This window comes from Cygnus atratus, chromosome 3 (genome assembly GCF_013377495.2).
Source record: "Cygnus atratus isolate AKBS03 ecotype Queensland, Australia chromosome 3, CAtr_DNAZoo_HiC_assembly, whole genome shotgun sequence".
NCBI lineage: Eukaryota > Metazoa > Chordata > Aves > Anseriformes > Anatidae > Cygnus > Cygnus atratus.
The window spans coordinates 109,932,844-109,956,274 of NC_066364.1; the positions used below are offsets into that span (position 1 = coordinate 109,932,844).

Below are 23,431 nucleotides of genomic sequence, written 5' to 3' on the forward strand. Positions count from 1 at the left end.
TCTAAGCTAAAGCTAATAGAAAATGTTTTCAGACCCACATGTTGATCTGTTTATCCCCCCTGGCTGTTTTGTTTAAAATAACATTCATTATTCAAAAAGAGAAAACAAATACAAACTAACAAAAAAAAAACTGCTGCTAGTGAGAGCTAGGGCCTAAGACACTACTAAGAGATAAGGAGAACCCTAACAGTCGTGTCAAGCCCGTGCTGCCGCTGCTATTGCAGCTACAGCTCTGCTGAGAGCTTTGGTTGGCGAAGCCGCACCGGGTGCTTGGCACGGGGCGCCAGCGGCTCCTGGCTCCTCCACGCAGCCCTGCCAGAGACCAGTGCTGCTGGAGGAAGCAAGCCTGGGCCAGCAGATGTTACTAACACTTACTCCTGTCACCAGCAGAAAGGCCGAGAAAAATCTTGAAGAGGCAGCAACTTGTTTTCTTCGTCAAGAATTGGGAGATGGGGCTGGGGGAAGGGAGCGGGATGGCACCCCTCGGAACTGCTACTCATTCAAAGCGGTCTTTGTTTTGCCACTGCTTGAGAGTTACTGCTACCAAAAAGAGAAATAAAATCAGCATAATTAAAGAAGGTTTCCAGCCATTTTAATTCAACACTCTATTGTGTTACTGAGAAAATTAAGTCAATTTTTAGCGGTAGAAACAGGCAGTTCAGTTGCAAGACGTTTTTTGTTTGCTTTTAACCGTACTGTTTTAAGCAGGGTGAAAAAAATCAACAAGGTATTTGTAAGGGTAAAACCAGGGGGCCTCGACAGGTAGCAGCTTTACCCTCAGTTGAACGGAGGGCTGAGTTTTTTGTTTTTTTTTTTTTTTTTTTTTACTAGATTGTCAAAATAGCTCAGAAACCCGTTTTGCTCTGTGTAGGACCTGTGTAGATAAGTCTGCTTCTTCCTGCTCATGAGTTTCCCCCACTCTCCGGTTTGCTTGATTTCTTCCTCCCTATTGGGCTTCCATGACATTGCCAACTATGGGAAATCAGTAAGTTCCCTGTAGTTAATGTTATCCTTAACATGAAACGAGGAGAAACAAGGTGGAACAAAGAAACAAAGAGAGGCTTTCCAGGCTGAGAAAAAGGCCACAGGGAACTCTGGAACGAGCCCCCCTGTTGGGTGAGACACGAGAAAGGGAGCAGACACACAGGTATCACATGCTCCACAGAATGCTGAGCCCACTGGGGAGAAATAATAAAAACAAGAAAGGAGCAGGCTATGGTGGCTCTGAAACAGAGAGGAGCACTGTGGCTCCCTTCCTTTTTGATCGTGCTGGTTTCCTTCAGCTGGAATCCCACCTTCATGCCAAAAGCCGTGAGCACCCAGCCAAGTGTGAAACCAGACCTGCGAAGCGTGCTTGGGTTTTTAAGTTTAGATGGAGCTGATGCGAGTTGCATAGTTGTTATTCTGCTCCTTCCCTTCACAGGAGCACCTCAGCACAAACAAAAAGTCCCCAACAGCTACGGGGGACTGTCCTCCACCTCATTAAACTCGCTGATGTTCCTGCTGTAGCAGACACCAAACAGGTCAGGGAGCAGCTCCTGCCTTCTAAAGCAGCAAAGCTCCTGGGGTAACAGCGGGTAAGACATCTTCCTTCAGCTCTCAGCCTTGCCCAGAGCTGTTTGTGCAGCCTGCTCCCATCTCGCCTTGCTATCAAGTATGGGGAGAGGCCATTCTTATGATGATGCTTTGCTATTCAAGAAAGTGGTAACCATTTTAGAAGCACCCAAGGGCGCAAAGGCAGGAGCAAGCAACAGTGTCACTTACCCAGACTTCACCGGGATTCATGCAGGATTTGTGGAGAGGGGAAAAGTGGCTTTTCTGTGGGTACTCCCAGAGCCAAGTTATTAAATAAGAACTGCAGCTTCACTCTTGTTTGGTTGGTTGTTTTGTTGTTGGTTTTTTCTTTTTTTTTTTTTTAAACCCCTTTGTTACACGGAAATCTTGAAAAATACCAACCAGCGAGGATCTAAAAAGTAATTAGAGTACAAACAGAACTATCCAGCAGCATTTCATCAGAAGTCTTGCAACACTACCTTGAAGGGACTGACCAGAAGACTTTTCTGAATCTTTGAGGGAGAATAATTAAGGTGCAACACTAAATCATACCAAAACTGCACCCTGATAACAGACCAGCTTATTTATGAACCTTTTTAGAACTGTCTTTATAAAACCAAAAGCAAATTCAAGATTTTTTTCTTTCCCCCACAACTGGTTTTGTTTCCATATTATTGGACCTCCGGCCACATTAAAGCAAAACTTAAGATGCTGCTTGACACAAACTGAACTGTATCCTTCACAGCCATCCAGTAAGCTTTGTTACACGCAGAAAAGAGCAGAGGAGCACTCGCTATCCAAAGGGCCATTCTGCGGGTCCCCAGCAAGAGAAAACATGCTGCAATGCCTCTGACTTGTGGTTTAGGTAAAGGCTAGCACAAACCTTTCTGGCTAACTCTTAACTGGCATTTGCTGCCAGTGGTTACGCACTTGGAGGTAGAAGCAAAACACACAGGCCTTTCCCACCAGCTCACCTCCCTACTTTGAGCAGTAGCAGGCTGGTTGGATGAGACACAGTAAAGGATGGCAAAAAAACCAAACATAATAGAGTTTTCCTCCTGCGTCTCCTCCCACTCATGGCATAACAGATCTCCAGCGGGGCTGCAGCTGAGAGATTAACCGTCTTCGCTAGTTGCTGATGCAGTTTTTGGAAGGGGAAGTTCCGCCGGGGGTTGTGGCAAGCCCCATGCAACAGAGTGCTGCTGGAGTAACCCAGGAGGAGCTCCTTGCTCAGCTAAGCCTGCTCTAAGCGCCGCAGTCCTACAAGTCACAATTTCACCCTCCACGGGCACAAGCCTGGCCCCAGAAAGGAAGCACGCTGTAGGGAAGGTGCTAGCAGCCTGCCGTGCAGCCACAGAAGCAAGCAAAGGGCAATAAACAGACCTAGGGCAGCCTGCTCCAAGCACTGTATGCAGGTGATGCTGCCCACCCCCGGTGGGGACAATCTAAGCAGCCTTTCTCCTGCACACTGGCAAGGTCACATCCGCACGGGGCCGCAGCCGTGATGCTTGAGTTGCCTGCTGGCCCTCAAGCCTAAGAAACGTGGCTATTTAGCCTGAGATTTAGGCAAGTTTCGCTTTAACCAATTCCTCTCGATCAAATTCCTTACCTGAGCAGGCAACCCTTGTGCTACCGCAAGTTCTCAAATGCAAAGTATCCGAAGGCTTGGCTCCTGGTGTCCTCTAGAACAGCCCAGAGCTTTCCTCATAAATCACAAACGGTCAGGCCCTGCCACATGCCAGCCCCTCTGGGGAGCAGGATGTCAAGCAGCCACACCAGCCTCCAAGGACTGTCAGGCTCACAGCAAGTCAGGACTTCCCGGGTTTTGAAAGAGCAGCAGCTATTCACCCTTTCCTTCCCCGCTGCAAGATCAGCAGTCCCAGTTGTACCGCTCTTTTCAAACAAGATGCACAGATCTCTTCCACACTTGCTTTGGATCTCCTTGAATCCTCTGAGAAGTGTGGGCTCACATGGATCCTTGCTGTCCTGCCCGCTTTCAAAGAAGTTGCAATCTTCGAGACTTGTGCATTGCCGTCGCATTGCTCACAAGCTACAAGCGGGACAAACCCCATACTGGAAAAGGGCCAATTTTTCTTTCTCTCTCTCATTCTCGTCCCTCCCTACTTTGAGGGATTTTGTTATTAACCTAGGCTGGATATACCCTAAAAGCAGATGTAAAAGTTTGTACATTAGAAAATGTTAATATTGGCAGTTATTCACATTCTCTTCCAGGATTTCACAAACTCTGTAAATCCCTCGTGACGGGACCTAGATGGAATATGAACTTTTTGCTATCTCTGCAGCAGTACAAGAAACAAACTGATGCACTGTTCTTCATAGATTTGAAATATTTGCTTAGAAGCGTCCTTGATTCCAGAATAGCCCATCAAATAGTTTTTTCTGGTTGGGTTATCAACTTTGTTACTTTAATATTCCGATTTTCTGTCACACAACACAATGATTTTCATGTTTGTTTTGTCCTGTTACCAGAGCAAACCATTCATTTTTAACTGTTGGTTTTGGCATAGGAGTACTGTAAGTTCATAATGGAAATGTGTTTTCAGTGGTAGTGCTGAACAATAGAAAAGTCTCTTTCAACTGTTGGGTTATGAGGAGAACCATCTGTTATTAAATTTAAGTCACAGTGGCTCTGTTTCAGAAACGCAATGGAGGCTTCGCTAACTTTGCAGTCAACACATCTGTAGCATTACAGGAAAACAGCTACTTTGCTAAAGACGTTATCTGAAACCAGCACCACAAAATGGTGTCTTCATTCCAGCCTTATTTAATAACAAAGAAGAACTAAACACTTTTAAAGTAAACCTTTTCTGGGTGCTGTGGTCAAGATTTGGGGCCTCAACGATTTATGTGCTTATATCCTAGCAAAAGAAACCGAAAGGTACGGAACCTAGTGAAAAGCTCAGTATCACCAGGCCCAGTTCTTTGAACTATATCTACACCAAATAAAGCAAACATCGGGAATTAAAATCATAATGAAAGTGCTTTATTCAACACAATAGGAAAGTCAAATTTCATCATCTGCTTGATTGACTGTTACACGGCACTTTAATTGTTCTCCAACTTCCAATACAGCGCAAACACGAACGCTACCGAGCACTCAGGATTTCAGGAGCTGGAAATAACAATGGGGAGAAGGACTGCAGCTGCCAAGATGGGAATCAGAATACCCTTCGGTGTAAGTCTTAAAAATCACCTCTCCACCTCGGGGAAGTTATCAGGAATTGCTCTATTATTTCTGTCATTAACCAGCCATTCCTCCCCCCACCTTCGCGCCACTTCCTCTCAAGTGCAGCCAGAGATTATCAAACCCAGTGATAGCCTTTCAACAGCTTGGCCAGTTGAAAAATCTCTCAAGTTATACTGCTATCACCACTGCGTGAGCTGACGTCAGGCTGTTGTTTGCTGGAGATGGGTCAGTGCCAATTTCCACTGAGCTGAAGACAGCAGTGTCCGGCCTCTTTTGGCTGTGCACAAGCAAGAACAAACTCCTTGTGTGTGTTTGCATGCATGTGCACATGCTGGGGGGAGAGAGTGCATGTGTGTCTTTTTGCAGACACTCACAGACGTGGGGGAGAAAGCTACTTTTGTTTTCCAGTCTGATACCAGAAGTAAAACAGCAACAAAAAAAGCAATAGTCTTCTGAGAAACAGCAAAGGAGAGAAAAGAAAACGCTGCCTGTTTTGTTCTAAGAGATATCAGTGTATGGAGAAAATCATGAAAACACAATGGAGTGACAGGAGGCTTGGGATACCCACAAAATCCCTAAAAAAACTTACAGAATTAAAAAGATGCCTGTCAAGAAAAGGACTGAGGTGAAAACTCGAGTACTTTACAATAGATGAAATGGGTACGTTTTACTAGGACTATTTATGTTTTCAGAGTAACTGCATTGCCTTCCTCTTCTAGGACTCGGAAAGCCCCAGCTCTGGGTTAAGTAAAATTACATAATTAAAGTTTGCTAAACAAAAAGACACTAGAATATATTAGAGATGCACGAAGGAAAAAAAATTCCAATGAAGTTTGACGTTTTCCATAATGCTTGTTCATGTATGTTAGTCCCTGCAAGGGACCAAACTATTTGTGAACAAGTGGTGTAGAGGGGAAGGGACAGAAGATGCAAGCCAACATCAAGTTCTATTTTCAAGCACAACTTTCATACATCACAATCATCTCAATAGCTGCAAGGATCTGTTTGAAGTGAAGAGTTCCACTATCAACTCTGCTGGGAAAAAGACTCCAGTGTATTTGAACACTAAATACAATTATTTGCACCTCAAGGGAAGTTCCAGTATTGACATCCAAGCCCTGACAACCACTGTACCCTGAGTGAAAGAAGTCACTGCGCTGAAGACTTTTGGCCCCACTTGATGACTTCTCCCCTCAGCACCAAAATACACACTCGACTGCTTTTTTACTTCCCACAAGTGGATCACAAAAGCGTCCTCAGATGCACATCAACTCATTCTCCTGACAACTTTAACCGTCTTGTCCATCTCCGCATGGAACCCCTCTTTCACATCTAGAGAGCTTCTCAGAAGTTTCTATTGAGCCATCTATCCGAAGAGGTTTCACAGACCATTAATACTGCTCTGTAGGTTAACCACAGACAACACAAATAATTGTTTTCCTTCTTGTTTAGGGAAGTATCAAGTTTAAGATCTCCCCTCCAACATCAGCAGCACAGGGGACGCAGAAAATATGTAAAACTGGGGGAACTTGGTTTGAACTAGCAAAATGGTGAACTTTTCTTCTCCTCAGGTCCAACGTTCTATGTTTAAGTTTATGAAGACACCTAAAAAAGTTGGCAAGTGGTATTAAACTGATACTCTATCAGACAAAATGCACACTGCCTTCCTAATGTGTGATGAATTTTGAGGGCTGGTGATAATATTCAATGCAGGGGTTTGGGAACCTGTATTCTGAAACAATGTGTTGTCTCCTTATGGTACTGTTTCCTCCTCTCGGTCAATTTCTCCTCCATGCTGGCTCAAAGATACCAGACAGGTCACGACCACCTAAAACAAAACTGAGAACTGGCATTTTGAAGTCTAGACGTGATTTCCTCTTTTGGAAGTCTTCTCATCTCTGTACCTTCCTCATGTAACCACACTGTGGTAAATAGTTCTCAAGGTGGCCTCATTTAGACCTTCTGTACGCAGACAATAGTTCAAAATAGTATTTATATCTTTAAAGCAGGAACCATACGCTAATAACTTGGTTGATAGCTGCATTGAATCAGCAACGCTTATTTTTAACGCTTTCACCTTTTGCTTCACATCTCAGGGATAAAGGGGCACAGCACAGATCACACACACTGTTGGTACACAAGGACCCGCATCAGCATCTCATATGACTTCTGTAATCCCCTCTTCCTTGGAGTGCCTCCCAGTATTCTGTGAAAGCCCTGCTCTGTACATGGTATATCTGTAAAACTGCATTAGCAGAGGATTTCCAGTCAGGCTCGTGAGACTTTGGTCCACTAAAGTTAGGGTGAATAGCATCAAACTTCACATTGGTGTGCCAATGGGGACTTTGCCACATGGACAGGTGAATCTGAGGGGGAGTGTTTGCTTTTATAAGGCTGGCACCAATCCTTTCGAGCACCTATTTGGAAATTCACTTGTCAGTGTGTTGCAGAGCCTTAACAGGTGGCTTTAAACAAAGCGACCCCTAAGGAGCGCCGTTCTGTGGTCACCTTGGTGTTACACTCTCCAACTGCAGCTTTTTGAACCTCTGTATGTTCTGCACTTCGCAATTTGTTCTGATGACAGGCTTTCAGAATGTATGACCACAGATTATCTACATTTTATTTATGTGTGCGCATATATACATAATGCAAATATATATTCTATGCATGGTAATATTCCTTGGGCTGGCCGCCTTCATTTTACACTGAACTGGCCTCTGTATATATTGCAAATAAGTTTAGCCTCTGTCTGCATTCCGACTACACAGTTTGACCTTTGTTTTGCTGCGCTCTTCAGCTCTTTTACTGCTTTTTCATTAGGGAATCATTTTCACTCACCCTGCACTTACACACTGCTCTGTGGAATAAACAGCTCTATTTCTCACTCTGAATGACTTTCAGTTTTATCTGTCTGTTAGAGATGCCGGGAAGTTTTTGGTCTGGAGAATTATGTCAGTGGTGCACTCAGCACTGCTCTGAATAAGGAGCTGAACACAGTCGTGATTACACCCCCACGAGAGAGGTGAATTTCTAGTTGCTAAAGCAGGTAGTGGGGGACTGGAGCTCCCTTCTGCTCTGCAGGTGAATCCATCCCATGTAACATTCAGACTGTGGGTTCAAGGAGACCAGAAAAAATTTGAACTCCAACAGCCCTTTAAAATTCCAGTTTCTCTAAAACTAAAATTTGCTTTCAATCTTACTATTTAACCTAAAGGAGTTGAAACAATCCAAAAAAACACTTTGCTTTTAGGATTACCTGAAACCTTATTTTCTTCATGTTAACAAGAGATATTTTTCTGGTTTCAGTTCAAGCCAACCCACATTTCTGGTTCAGCCACAAAATCAAAAGCAACACAGATAATCACGGCTCTAATCACTTATATCATTACTGCCCAGTTTGCTAACTATTCAAAAATAAAAACCCCATGACTAAGTTTTACACAACTGTGTAATGCTGTATCAAATGGCCTCAGCTGATCTCTAGTACCTTCTAAAGGAGGAATACCCTTTTCCCTCATGTGAGCATGCACAGGATCCAAACTTTCTGGGAGTCTCCAGTCCTCTCCGTTTCTCCCACTGGAGCCCAGAGTAAATCTTTGTTACCAAGTTTGCCAGATGCAGAACTGTCACGGGATTTCAGCCTCTCCAGTTCCCTGGTGCAGCATCGCTCAGACCAGGAAGATGTGCAGCGCTGCAGCCAGCATCTCTTCTGCCAGGCTCTGTTCCATGCTGAAGAACTCGAGCAGCTCCATTTGCTCAGTTTATTTTTTCCTGGTCTAAGATGTGGCTTACTCCCAACTCCAGGCACTGAACGGTCAATCACTTTGATGCACGAGTGTTTCCTGCCTCGTCACCTGATGCTATTCCCTCCTCTTTGTGCAGACAAAACTAAAAAGAAAGCCAGCAGCAAACGAGAAGCCTGCCTTGTTACAGTGCGTGGATGTTACAGTAGCTCAGAGCCAACTATTGCAAGAGTTTCAATCATAAGATCAAGTCAGTTCAGTTACAGGTTTTCAGCATGGTCTGTTTTCTTTTTCCAGTGAAACCAACTTGCATTTTTCCTATTTTGTCATCAGAGGCAGGCAACCTTTGGTGTAAGAAGAGAAATCCAGCCCCTGATCCCCAAAGTCTCGGGAGACATGGATCACTGATCTTTGTGTCAGAGGGCCTAGGGGCTGCCAGAGATACAATTTCCCTCCTTGGGCTTCTTCACAAGTTCTTGAGACTCAAAGGTTTCCTTTTATTTTGTCTGGCAGAACACACTTGACAATGGCTTCTGGCAATACCAGTGAAACAAAAACCCTTTTGGTGGGCGAGCATACCAGCTGTATCCACCAATACAGTCAGCAGACAAAAGCATGGAGCCCTTAGTGGTGGGTGAGAACATAACACGAAGGCTTTACTACTGCCCTGAGCAGAGAGAAAAAAATTGATAGCAAAGTAAACCAGAGGAAGAGGCAGGCCTCAGACCTCAGCTATGGCCCTCTGAATTCAACCAAATCTGAGGAAAGACAAGGGTCTACTCTGATGTCAAGGAAATCTCTTTTGAAAGTCCTGAGGCACGAGGGAAAGACCACTGCCCTGCTGCACTCTGCAGCCTGCATGCAGCCTCAGTGTTGTTTCAGGTCAAGAAAGCTGATTTTTTTTTTTTTTGGCACAGTTAGCGACACAAGCCAGAAAATGACTCCCACTGCCAACTTCTCTTTCCACAGGCATCAAAACACCAGTGACTCCGCGGACTTGTTGACTGTTTAGCCAGAGGCCTGTCAGGGCTTCCTGGAACAGGGAGGACACGAAGGGGCTTTGCACCTTCAGTGGTTCTTGGTTAAGTCAGAAACACACGTCAGAAGCTCACTGCGGTGGAGTTACACAATCAAATTAAATGCTGCACTAAGTACCCAGCCTCCTTCTCCTTACTGTGCCCCCTTCTCAAACACACAGAGTAGGAAACCCCAATCCAACCTGTCCCATAGATCCCCCAGTAATCCAGGTGTTCAGTTCTCCATTAAAAAGAAAGGCTTTTATTCACGCTGCTCCCTGGTATCTTCAGGGACGAGATGCTCAAGACCGAGCCAGAAGAGCAGCACAGCTTGGCTTTCAGAGGGCCAGCCCACTTTGTGCACTCTGGTCACCTCAGAAGGGGACATGGAGAGCATGGCTGTCAGAAGCAGTGTGCTTGGCACCTACGTGATGCTGGCCCCATACACAGCTTCTGCTGTCTGTGCTTGTAAAGGTGCCAGGGCTGGATGCAGTTAAATGCCCCATGGCGAGGGAAAAGCCCCAGTGATTTTCGAGCCACAGCTGCTACACCATTTGTATGGTGCAGAAAAGCCTTACTGGGTAGGGAAGCACAGAAAGCTGGCAAAGAATTGCAAGTTTTCCTTCATTGTCCCTTTTCTAAGCAGTGGCAGATGATTTTGCTGTGGAGTCTCAGGTGTCTCAGACAATAGCAGTGGAGCCGGTCACTGTTTTGGTGGTAAAGACGACGCTGGCTTTCTGGGGAGACACAGAGACAAGTCAAGCCAGTTCCAGAACGTCATTTTCCCTGCTGGCTCATCCTGCCCAAATCACAAGCTGGAAAAACTGGAAAGGTAAGTAGTCCAAATTAATGGGAGCCTCAAGTGAACTGGTTTAGGTATTGGTTTAACTGGAAAAAGAAGCAGAATTCCAGCTTTGGGCACTGGCTTTGCAGACATTCCCTCAGTTTACCTTCTACCTGAGAAAGCCATGTGCTGGCCTGGATCATTGCTAGCCTTTCCTTCAGACACATCCCAGGCCCTTACAGCCTCTTGCTTGCATGCCATCCATGACCACAACTCCTATTAACAAGACAGCAACACTCATATCCTACCAGCTCATTCTTCCAACTCCATATAATTAGGAAGAAAAAAAGCAACAAATAAATCAGAAACACCACAGAGCAGGAAGCTGTCTTTTTCCTCACACTGCTCGTCCTGCATTATTGCTTTGCATCTTACCCATAGCACATCATTTGTCCACTGAACTGGTATTTTTCTTGTGGAGGTAGAAAAAGCAGCTTTTTTAAAAAAAAGGAGTCCTACAACTGGTAGAAAATAACCAATTTAGGTGTAATGACTAAAAAAATCTCCCGTTATATATTTATAGTTCATTTCCACTATAGAACAGATTTCTCCAGATGCTCAATTGCATTTTATCCTAAAGAGCAAACAAGGGCTCCTGCAGACTAGACCTTTCCATCAGAGCTGCTGCAGATGGGCAGATCGTGGTGTCCTGCTAACTATCCCCAAGACCACAGCAGTACAGTGATTATACTTGCTAAAAGCAATAAGTTAAACACCACAAAGGAAGGGAAAGCAGTGTCAATCTTGCACGTCATTCCTCTTAAAACTCTTTACATAATGCAGGATGGACCAAAATTCAGGGGACAGGGAAACTTGAGCGTAGTGGCTTTGTTACAGAGCTCTGTGAAAGAGCGAGTGCCCGATAGCCCTGTGACCGAGACTGGCCATCCCCACACCTAACCCACAGGATCAGCCATCTCAGCAAGCAGCTGCTTCTGCGTGCATGTTAACAACCTGAGTGAGAGTAAACGAGTCACACCGCCTCGCACAGTTTAAAAATTATGACATAACTGCAAGTCATTTCCATTAAAAGCAGAAAAAAGTTAATGCCTGCCACACGCAGCTCCCTTGTCCACTGTTGACTTAATGACAGCTGCCGTGCCTTGGAAAGCTGTTCAATAGTAAGGCTTTAGTTTCCCCTCCAGGACCAGAAATCAGGTACCATCACTTATCTGAATAAAAGACACACAGAGGAAAATATCCCACAGCTATGTGGCTCATGCAGCAATCAAAGTCTTGGACACCCTCTGCACAAAGAAATTTTTTCTTATTATGATATACTCCAGTTGGCCAGGATGCTAGAAATCTCCACTCAAGATTTCTGGCTTTTCCAATTAAGCTTATAGACAAAAAGTCTTTTTTCCTTTAATGACATTGCCATTTCTTGCAATGCTATGATGAGTCCTTATCTCACTGCAGTGCCCCATGATAACTCATTATTCACTGAACTTCACTTTTTGATGTATGAGGAACAGCAACATATACTTAAATAGCTCTATTTAAACTGGCCCTATAGTTAAAACAAATCATTCCAAGAGTGGCACTGCATTATGGTTGGCCCTCCTCAAAAGCTTAGGATATAATATTCTTCAGTATTCACACAGCTTAATATCTTCAAACAAATTACTCAAGCTGATGTATCTCTCATTATTATTAAGTCAAAAGTTCTTCCAAACGGGGAGAGGATGATTGATAGTCAGATATTAGCAGGGCCAACACAGCGAGGGATCAGACTCTTCATGGCCATAAGCAAGCCCCAAAGGGCTCTGTTCCTGCACAGCTGAGCGTGCTGGGAACACTGCAAAGCACCCTCAGAGCTCAGGCACCTCCCTCATCCAACACCCGCCGTGTGTGCTGCTGACGGGTGGCGGAGCGTTGCCCAGTCCTTCCAGGCCATGGTTGCAGTGCAAGCTCTCAAACTTTAAAGGAGGATAACAAAAGAAACAACAAAAAAACAACAAAACTAGCTTCCAACATCAGATGTTTATGGCATGCTGGTATCACAGGAGAGGAGGAGCCAGAGTCACACACCCTAAATTGCATCCAAGGCCCTGTATCTTTTTTTTTTTTCCCCCTTCCAGCTGACTCCTGGCCTTCAAGCACAGAGCCTTAGGAGGAATTTAGGCCATGAGAATCTGCTCTTCAGCCTCTCAGCAAGTGGCAATACCCACAGCTGACTCAGACTAAAACTCTGAGCACAACCCAGAAGAAAAAAATATATATATACCTGCTCAGTGTATACACACAGCAAAACCAATTCTTCTGCCTTGGAGATCCCCAGGTTTTGGGTCTGGGCTTGTCTCAGAGTCAAATCTACATACACAAGCATGCTGCAATCAGACACTGCATGTGAAGTGTGCAGCAGGAGCAGCCTTCACCTTCTGACTCTGCTCTGAGGATCTGGAAACCAGTTCTCAAAGACACAGTATTATACCCTCTCCATCCCTCTTACTGAAGTACTGCTTACCAAAGCCAAGCTACTGAAATGTTTCCAAGAGCCCAGAGAGTGTTATTTCCTTTCCATAGCTGTTGTGTATGAGGAAAGATAGTAAGCAGATAGTATCTCAGACACAGGTAAGAAAGGCAGCAGAATTAATGTATCCAAATCTTTTTCACACACAAGCACACACCCTGAAATAAGCCAGAAATGCTAATTGTGTTTATTACACCGTAGTATAAACAGCAATCATGAAGCTAAAGAAAGTAACAAAGCATCTCTGCCTGAAGGGTCTTCTGCAGGCTATAATGTATCGGGGAAAGACAAAAGCAGAAGCTGGGGACATGGCAAGAGAAAAGCTCTCCACAAACACCAAGTCTAAAAGAGCACAGCATGCAGGAGTGTTCCACTCTCCAGGGCAGAGTGGATTTCCAGGGCGCTGTTTCACACCCCAGCTCCAGAGTGTTCTCCCAAAAGCACTTTGGGAGGAAGCAGACATTATCTGAGAGCTGCAGTCCCTGCTGAGTTGTCACAACAGCTCTGATGGAAACGGACACTGCAGTCCTCAGCACAGAGCAGGAACTCCGCCACAGAAAGCCTGCAGGTCCCAGCCACCATCTCCCTTCTCCCCCCCACCTAAAATATGGTGGGGAACAAGCCAGTACCCCTCTGAGCTCAATGTGTCACTGCCCAGAGTCAGCAGGAACACCCACCCAAAGGAAGTGCCACCATCCACATGCTAAGATAGGAACCCACCTCACAAGAAGAGAAAGTTCCTCCTCACTTTGTATCCAAGGCAGTTGCAGCAGCGACCACAGGTCTGCACCCACCACGCAGCAGACCAGGACTTAGCTGCCTCAGGTGAGGCAGACCAGTGACTTCCTCCCTGCCATTCCCACCCCATCCCAATGAGGATGAAGTTTCTGCAAGAGCAATGCCCTAAACCCCCACACCATCCCATGCAAGATGCCTATCAGCTCCTGCAGCAGAATTCTGCCTACCTCACAGAAAAGAATCAGATTCGTTACGCAGAAAGAAGGAGCAGACACCGGTTAAAAAGCAGAGCGGGGAAGGGAAGCAGGGGCTCCCCCTGTTCACACAGCTCCTGGGGAGGAACAGGCACCAGTCTCAGCTCTGAGAGCAAGTGGTCCAAACACCAGCCCATTAAATGCACCAGAGGCCCCAGGGGCAGGCAGCGTATCCTGGACTCTCTCTCTCTCTCATCTCCAACCATCCTTCAAAAGGAGGAAGCAATGAATACGCATCCACTCCCATGGGCACATTTTGGTGTGTTGCAGGAGCGCCTCAAGGAGCTTCAGCAAGAAAACATCCAGCTTTTACGCGGCGATTTGAACTGCATCTTGAAGCTGGTCACTGCTGTAAGCTGAGGTCATTTCCAGTCAGGCTCAGCAAAAGCGAAAGATAACAAGAGCTTTGTTAGAGCAAAGGGCTGAGATTAAGGGGATCTTTTTTCTCCCGCTCGTTCTGACACCACGTTATACACCTATCTACAAAAAGGTGGGCAATAAAATTATTTCTTGACACTGCAAGAACACTAGAAACTAAGTTAACTAAGTCAGGGCCTTGGTCTTCTTGCAAATCAAGTGGAAAACAGAACATGTACGATGTGGTCAGTTTACATGGACAAAGTCTGTAACTTTTTTTCCCCGTACAAGAACGCTTCTTTAATCCAGATGCACTCCATACTACTAAACTTCACCTTGCCCTGCACCAAGCATAGAGGGTAGGAAGCAAAACAAGCTCTTCCGCCACATTTGATGTTACGCTGACCATGCTAGATGCTTTGCTGCTCACCTTCCCTCACCTGGGGATGTTCCCCAAGTACCTCACTGCTCCCATCCACTCTGTGTCACACTAAAGAAAAACAATCCATCGCTTTTACTCCCACTTCCCAGCCCTTGTGCCGCTAAGGAGGCACCACAAACAAAAGCAAGAGACATGCAACTGCTCTGTTACATGTCCCAGGGACTGGCTCTGCATGGCGGCGCCTGAAGAACAAGCACATTGCAAAAGCATTATGTTTCCAGTGGCAAGATGGATGGGAAGAGTGCCAGCCACTAGCTGTAACCCTTTTGTCATGCCAATTGCTGGCTGCTATGAGGATGTATGTTAGATACCTCCTTAGAAAAGAGCTCTGCATCTCATCCTTCCAGATGGAGGAGGAATGATTCATACGCACATAAGCGATGCTAGAATGACGACTGAAGAGAAAACATTTTCTTTTTGTTTTCTGTTTTGCATTACAGACATGTTCAGGGGCCTTAATGGACAACACCTCCAGCCCCAAGGAATGCAGGCACAAAACCCCAATGCTGCTTCTCTCTGGCTTGTCGAGCCTCACATTGCACACGCACCTCACGCCTCAGTCCCTTTTCTCATTTTCTCAGCATTTCTCCATGCAGAACACGACAGGATAACTCCGCTTACACGGCTGCCACACTGCGCATCGACAAATACAGGGGAAAGCATCCAAGAGACGGATCAGGTGTCAGGAGTTCTGAACTGACCAGGGACTGACTTGTAATGCAGAAGCAAAGCAAAGGATCTCTCTTCTTTCCAGACACACCAGGGACCAAACGCACACATTTACTAGACCCGGGTGGCTGATAAATGCAGACTAGGCTGAAAGCTCAGTGGTCAGAGCGCTTGTTTGCATGGTGCCCCTTTCTTTCCTGTAGCCCCCTGCACGTACTCCGCTCCTCACTTCATCTGCACAACACCTTTACCACACACTCACACTCCTCTCAAAGGTCCTCATGTGAATCTTGTTCTGTTTCTCAGCAGCAATCTGTAAATCCCCACCTATACATCTTCCTCTGGCCTGGCTCTGCTTTGTGAAGTCCTTGGAGCAGAGATTATCCATCAGCATCTGGAAAGTACCTGGAATATCCTAAGTCCTGCTGCAAGTAAATAAACAGCAAGGCATAAGCACACAATACATTAAGCCGAGCACATAGCAGTCATCTCTGACAACATAAGTGAAGGTGGTAGCTGCTTCCAACAGACAGAGGTAGAAAATCTACACTTCAGGGGTACATCCATAAACCAGGAAAAAAAACAGATTCGGCCTGCCTGCCTCCACTTCCCTCCTTCCCCTCTCAGTTATCCATTTCTGAAATCCATGCCCCCTTTTTATTATAAATTATTCTAATCAGTTTTGTGGCATGGCAGAAATCCAGCACAACCATCAAAAATACACACACACTCGCAGAGCGTATAGCCACCTTCATTTCACAGGGGCCTTTGATGACAGACTGGTGCAGAGGCTGGGAGGATCTGACAACCTTTCTGAACAGCTCTCCTGTGGCGGTGACCCTTTCCTAAAGATACACTACTTCACCTACGCTACTTCTTTGTAAAAGAAGAATTGTTCCCTAATCTCTCATTAAAGCCAGGAAAAAAAGTGTTCAAACAGGATTTTTTTCCTCTGCTGTTGCAGCTTGAAGAAATTTGACTTGGGGATGACAAGGGGCTAGAGAGAACACGTGTAGTCCAGTGCAGACTTTCTCCCTTTTCCTGAATGGGGAGATGCAAAATAGACTGAGCAATTGCTCCAGGACCTTTAGAAGTGGAGTACAAGTGGGGAAGAAAAGAGAAAAAGGAAGTGAAACAAAACGAAGAAAACAGATAAGCGTTCTTAACTTTTCTTGTGTAAAGAACACAGGCTACTTTTGTAGCCCCTGAAAGAAGCCCTACACACTTTGCTCATTCATGCTGCAACAGCTCTAGAAGGAAATGGGGACTGTGGCTTTCCCATAAAACAAACGGGGAGGTCCGAACCCTAAACTGGGGCTGGAGAAGGTAAACAAAACCAGAAAAAAAGCAACAAGTAATTTAAACTCAGAATGCTACCATCTTGTTAAATAATATGTTAAGAGCTCATCTGCAAGTCTGTCTCAGCCAATGAGGGACATAACTCAAGAGGATACACTAATATGCACTAGCATGCAATTAGTCACTGCTCTAAGCACTTTAGCTTTGGATTTCTTGGATTATAAGATTTCAAATGCTGTTGTTTTATAAGAGTGATATGATAGCTGTCTAAGCGCCACGATCAAATTATACTAGCAGGACATTTGGGCAATGGATGGTCATAGCAAAGGAAATGAATTATCACAGCTTTTATTCTGAACAAGGGAAGATTCATTCTGAACATGGTAGGGGCAGAGAAGATGACTATACCCACAGAGATGTTTTCTCCTTCTTAACTTTCCAAGGTAGGAAACCCATAAAAATCTGCAAGTCTGAAAAGACAGGCACTGCCTTTCCCTAGAATTCATACTGAAATATCTGAAAACAGGTAATGAATTCAAAATATTCAAAAAGTAAAGTTTAGACAACCTCCTAGTTTTGGCTAAATGCTGGAAGGATGCCTTATTACTGGGCATCTTCCCATCGCACGTCTGGCTGCTACCTCTTCCGTCATGTCTCTTGATATCAGACAACAACCACTATCACCATCAGGCCCTAGAGGCTTCAGCCCTGATTAGAAACTTTACTGTCAAGGATGTTCCCTCTCACAGGAAAGAGTGCCTTCCAAAACCTTCGAGTCAGCAGGTTCGGCAGAAGATTGGTGCAGTCCTTTAAAAAGATATAAGGGTTTAAAGGTTCTTTTGAAAAGGCTTCACCTTTTACCTTTACACCATCACAAAAAACCTACCCCGCTTTATAACCTAGTTCTCACATTGCATCACAAACCAAATATTACCTTTAACTTCACAAGTCTTGTTTGTTTGTTTGTTCTAGGAGTACTTTGCTACCTCCAACACATACATATTTTTTGGTGCGTGATACTCAAGAGGCCACGATTCTGACCTCAATTCCTTTGGCAAGAGCCAAATATTCCAGTGTGACGTGAGAGAAAACCCACTGATGCTTAATAACATCCCTGACGTGCAGTCTGAGAGGTCTGTAGTATCCATAACATATTAAAGATGAGAAGAGACTACAGCAGAGAAGGCTGCCAACTAAATATAAGCAGAATGACCAAAAGATAAATACAACTGAGCTCCACGAAGCATAGAAGCAAAAAACCTGCTTTGGTACAGCACAGGACACATGGCTGCAGTTGATGACACCTTGGTATTATTCCTGGCTCTGGTCCTGATTCCTTCTGGCCGACTGCACCAACTCGTGTCACACCTTCAGCAGGCTCTCCCTTCGCATTTTCCTTTCTGGCCACGGTTCAGCAGCAGCGAATCTTTTCCTTGCCAAGGGCAGAGGACACGAAACATTACTGGTGTCCCACACTTCAACACACACCTTAATGCTGCATGACAGTGGTGCAACAACTCTCCACACCAAAAATCAAGAAGTGTGGGATGCAAAAAATAAGAGCCAGTCCCCCAGATTTCACATTCCCACCATAAGCTTTTTAAAGAAGGAACTGTTGCTATTTATTTGTAATCTGCACAGAGCGGTGTTATTCAGAGCTGCTAATGTTGTTCTATAAGCAAACAGCAGTACCGTGCAAAAAGAATGACAACTGGGAAAAAATGGCTAGAAAGAAGCAGAGAATCAAAAACAATGGAAAAGTAATTTGACAGGACACAGAAGGAAAGCACTTGAAGGTATTTAAAAAAAATGAAACCAGAAAAGATAACCAAAAGTGAAAAAGCCATCAACACGAATATCTGACTTTAAATCAACAAAAAACACCGCGTGCATTTTTTATGAGAATGTTGAATTTGGATAACCAAGCAACCCATGTTTTATTTTTCCCTCAGAGCAAATATATGAATATAGAAATTTAAATTTTAAAGAGGATGAATTGGAGTTCTCAACACACTTGTTCTCAGAAGTAATGCTTTAACTGCATTAGCAACAGCTTATGAAAAGACAAAGTGACTACAATTCCTGCTCTATCTAGAAGCTACTTTTGGAGTCATTGTTACTACTGCAGTTTTGCGGTTATAAAAAGCAGTATCCTTGGTATTTCTTGGGATCCCTATTTTGCATGGTAGGAGCTAAGAAGGTATGATTCAGGTTCTCCCAAGATCCATCCCCATTTTTTCATTTCTGTGTTCTTAAGCTGTCCTTAAGCGGGCACCCATAGCGATGTCAAGGGCAGGAAGCACTGCAGATCACAACCCAGGCAAACATTTTAGGGAATCAGGAATTTACTTGCATACTGTGTTAGTCCAGCTCCCTCAGCCCTCCTGTGACTTCACCTGCTCATAGTCACCAGGAAGCAGAGTGCCATTTCTAAACTGTACCTGAGCACCACGAGCCCTGTGCTGGCCCTCACTGGCTCCATTTGGTTAGAGATTAGCAGAAACAGTAAAGCACAGGGAGGCTATAAACATAATTTTGCCAGTTTGTCAGTAAAACAAGGTTTGGGCTGGCAAAGAGATAAGGGGGAGGCTGTCTATTTTATCTGTATGGCCGGACCCACAAGTTTGCATTCGCTGGAACCACACCCCCATCAGAATTCCCTCTGAAATGTCAATACGGAGCATAGCATTAATTTTTCAAGTTGCTGACCTTTACTGTTGCTTGCCTCATAAATCTGGCATTTTGAACTGTTTCTGTTCATACGAGAACATGCTTTGCACGCCTCAAAATGCCTCAACTCTGTACATATGCTACTCACATGTCACAAAACAGATTCTCACTGTTGTGTTCCCGAAGAAGCTGCTGAGTTGGACCTTCTTAGGTCCACGAAGCCCACGGTTACCATCAGTCATGCTATCCACCGCTACGGCAGCCAGCTTTCCCAGGTTCCCCCAAAGCCCACAGTGCATCTTACTACAAATAAACCATTTCAGACTATTTTAAAGGTCACAGCATACAGATATTTAATAAAATAATTTGATTATGAACTTAGATTTAATTTTCATCAGGAAGAAAAAAACAAGCCATAAAGCCCTTGGACTAGGGCTGCTCCTCCATTTACTGTTCCTCCCAATTAAAGTGTTTTATATAGATCACCAGAACTTAACGCATCATACATGTTACCAAGTGCTCGACATAAGGCTGTTGATCTGTCATTTCTCTCTCTGTAAGTGCTTAGTGTGATGAATGATCTGGTTACTTGTCTTTCTAGAATAAAAGCAGGAGAAGCTTTGAGACAAAGAAATAAAGGCCAATGCATATTACAGATCTTACAGTGATTAATATCAGCCCTCCTGACTCACATCTCTGAAAACAGTTAAGGTCACTATTTCTCTTTTATTTTCACCATGGATTACAGTGTATCTCACCAGAACCCTCCCAACACCTGAGTTAACTTACAGCAGAAACAGAAACATAAGGAACACATAGCATTTCGGCTACAACAATGTCACACTAGCATGTCATAAGAAAAATAAGTGACCTTCACGATTGCTTCTGCCGACAGACACACTTGAAGGCACTTGCAGGCCAGGATGTTAATGTGATTTCTACAAGACAATCTAATAAATCAAGATTTAAAGAAGTTATATATATTATATATATCTGCTACTTATTGTCTAAACTGAAAAACCTGCCTTTCCAAATCAGCTAATGGTTTGGCAAGCCTACACGAAAGGCAGACAAACAAACAGCATCTTTTCCTTTTCGCTTGGAATCTGCAATAAGAAAAAGAAATCAGCATTTTATTGATTTCCATAATACCATCTCTACAGCTTAACAAACTCACTCAGCTGCTAATGCTAATTCACTGATACTATGGAGCCTTCCCATATAATTATAAACCCTCCACTTCGCTGAGCCCCAGGGCACTGTTTCTAACTTTCCAGAGGACCACTGCACCAAAAGTAGAAACAAAAAAAAACCACCCTCTTTCATTACCCAAAGCAAACTGCAAACCAAATTTTGCTTATTTAAATGGGAAATTAGAGAGACTTAATTTTTAAGACAGGGAATAATCTGCCAGTCTGCATATATTTTCAGACTTGATATCGTGACGACAAGTTCTCATTTAAACTCTTCTCCCCACCCCTCATTCTTTTTTCTTCCTGAGAGCAGACAACAATACAACATATAAATATTGGAACAATTATGATTTCTAGGGAGAGATTTTACAGTTCTTCTCAGCTCAGAAGTGTTTCAAAGGGGTGATTCAGAATCAGACAAAGACTCTTGTGAATGTCACTATAATTAACATAGAAAAAATTATTTTTAAAACATTACCATTGCTACAGGGAATATTTTATTAGTGGATATAATTCAAAGTGTTTTTTTTTTTTTTTTTAAAAACAGGTTTTTCTTTACAAAAAACTCAAACACTTTCTAAATTAAAAGAAATAAGAGAAGATATCTACTCCAAGCCTAAAATCCAAAATGTCCTAAATAATTAATGAAGTAAACTCTGCCGTTTTTCTCCATTTCTTGTACAAATTCAGCAGTCCATAACCAAGCAGACAGCTCCAGGATACTTCGGTGAGAGTTTTGCTTAATTAGGGACTGCAGAATTTGGCCCAATTAATCCAGTACCATCTCTGTGGAAAGAATGTGGTGGGACTCTGTGGTGTAAACACCCTCCCCAAACGGCTGTACCTAGGTCCCCTTTCTTGCTCCCCCTGGTTAGCCTGCCTTGATATTTCAGACCCAACTGTAATGTATTCACCACCTCTCTCAAGATTCAGTGTGACGTTTTAAATAAAGCAGCTTAATATTGCCATCGTTTCCCATGTGCACATTAATTTGGAAACAGCTGATCAATTTCCTCTGAGAACGGTGAAATGTGTGGATTTTTGTTTAACAAACAAACAAGTTGACAGTATCAATACGGAGTTGAAGAGCCTCTAAAAACAATCTAGTTTGCATAATTAATGTTAATTACAATAACATCTCAATCAGTGACACAAAAGCTTAGCAATGAACACAGTCACACAAGGAAATGAAAACATGAAACAAACACGAAAGAATTGTGTCTTGTTCTGAAAGAGTATCAACAGATCTTTCAAGAGATATTTATAAATAAGAGAGTAAAGGCAGAAGAGAGCCCTGGTTTGTTAGAACTATTTTCTTTACAGGCGGGTTAGCACAGCGCTTTCTTCTGAGATTGTAACAGGGCAGTGGAGCTGAGCTGTGGACACTCCAGATAATACTATCTCCACTATCTCTCTACAACATCACATACAAGCCACCACCAACTGCTTTAAAGAAAAAAAACTGAGGGCCTGATCCTGCCACCAATGATTTCAAGAGCAAACATTTAAACAACAGAACATGAATTTGGGTTGGTTTTTTTTTTGGGAGACAAAAAAACACCACAGCTTGAACACTGCATGTAGGTATGGATTCCCTCAGGCACAGAGGAATTTCAGGACAAGATAACGACTTCTGCGACAATCATTTTTCTACTTTCCATAGCAACAAGAGAAAGCTAAACACACAGAAAACGTAGAACTTGCTTGTTTTACCAGAAGCACAGAGGTCTTCAATGGTTACTTTTGGTATGGTCACTTGAGAGAGCAGCTTTACCTAAAGACCTCTGAAATTTTCTTCCCAACCCAAGAAAAAGTCAGCTAATGCATTCCCATTTCAGGGGGAGAAAAAAAAGCTGTAAAACCAGCTGCTGTTCTCATTCAGCCAGGCTGGTGCCATGGTGCACACGCAGTCACACAAGCATCATCACAGGGAGGACTCGTGCAGTAAAGTACTACTCCTGTGAGTAAGGGTGGCAGAACTGGGTCTGGTGAGAGAGGAAGTCAGAGCTCATCACGTCACTGCTCTGGAGGCTCTCTAAAAACACGGGTTTCTTCATTACTTTTCACATTCATGCAAATCCACTCCATTGAAGTTAATGGAGTCACACTGGTGTTAAACTAGTACCAGAGGAGAGACAGGCCTGCTTCATACTGACTGAAGAGACCGCAGCTCAAGGACCCCACGGTAAAGGGGAAAGCGGCAGATATTTAGGAAGGTTTAGGATATACTGGGCAAGTTACTCCCACGGATACTGCTAAGGGCTGATTTTGTATTTAGGGTTCTTACCACCTCAGAGTGGATTTTTGTTTGTTTGCTCCCCTCCCCTCTTTATAGATACAAGCCGAGATTTGTTAAAGACTTCATTTCCTCTAGAAATTTACTGACCTGTTACTTAAGCACCTACTGACTGAAGCCATACTTTACTTCACCTTACAAGAGTATTTGCCTTAAAAAAAAAAAAAAAAAGACTTCACATGGAAGACCCTCAGAAAGATGCTGGCCTTTTCCTTTTAACAGAAGTTCAGTACACGTCTCCTTAATTTTCATGTGCCTGAGAAAGACAATTTGGGAGTGCTGTGAGATCCAGTAAGCCTTCAAGTCAGCAATCAGTTTCCGTATGATATGAGTTACAAAATACAAGCAGCTAACATTAACAGCTAAGCCCGACAGAGCGCTAAAGCTACAGAAGCTCTGCATGTGGAAAGAGTGCTCTATTTGCTGGGGTTTTCCATGTATCTGTTTTATTTTAGCTACCCTGACTGCACGCCACACAAGAACGTACACCACATTCACATTTCTAAAAATACCTCAAGAAAAATCAATGGCAGTGAAATAGAGACATGACAACTCCACACTGAGCTCCCCCAGCCTCAGCCCCAGCCGCCAGCAGGACTTTCCCCCTGCTCAGGACCACGACACGAAGCTACCACACGCTTATTTCCCCACACCCAAACACCTGGGCGAGAAGAT

At 44.0% G+C, this 23,431-nt stretch overlaps 1 protein-coding gene across 2 annotated transcripts in view; it reads right to left on the reverse strand.

Annotated features, from left to right (window-relative positions):
* Positions 1-23,431, reverse strand: part of SERTAD2 (SERTA domain containing 2) — an 81,164-nt gene that overhangs the window by 57,008 nt on the left and 725 nt on the right. Inside the window, exon 2 of one of the 2 annotated variants that reach the window (XR_004779695.2) lies at positions 20,295-20,373. The exons of the other annotated variant lie outside the window; for it this stretch is intronic. The gene's annotated coding sequence lies outside the window, so the exon portion shown is untranslated. Of the gene's footprint in view, positions 1-20,294; positions 20,374-23,431 lie in introns of those variants that run through there. 2 annotated transcript variants of the gene reach the window in all.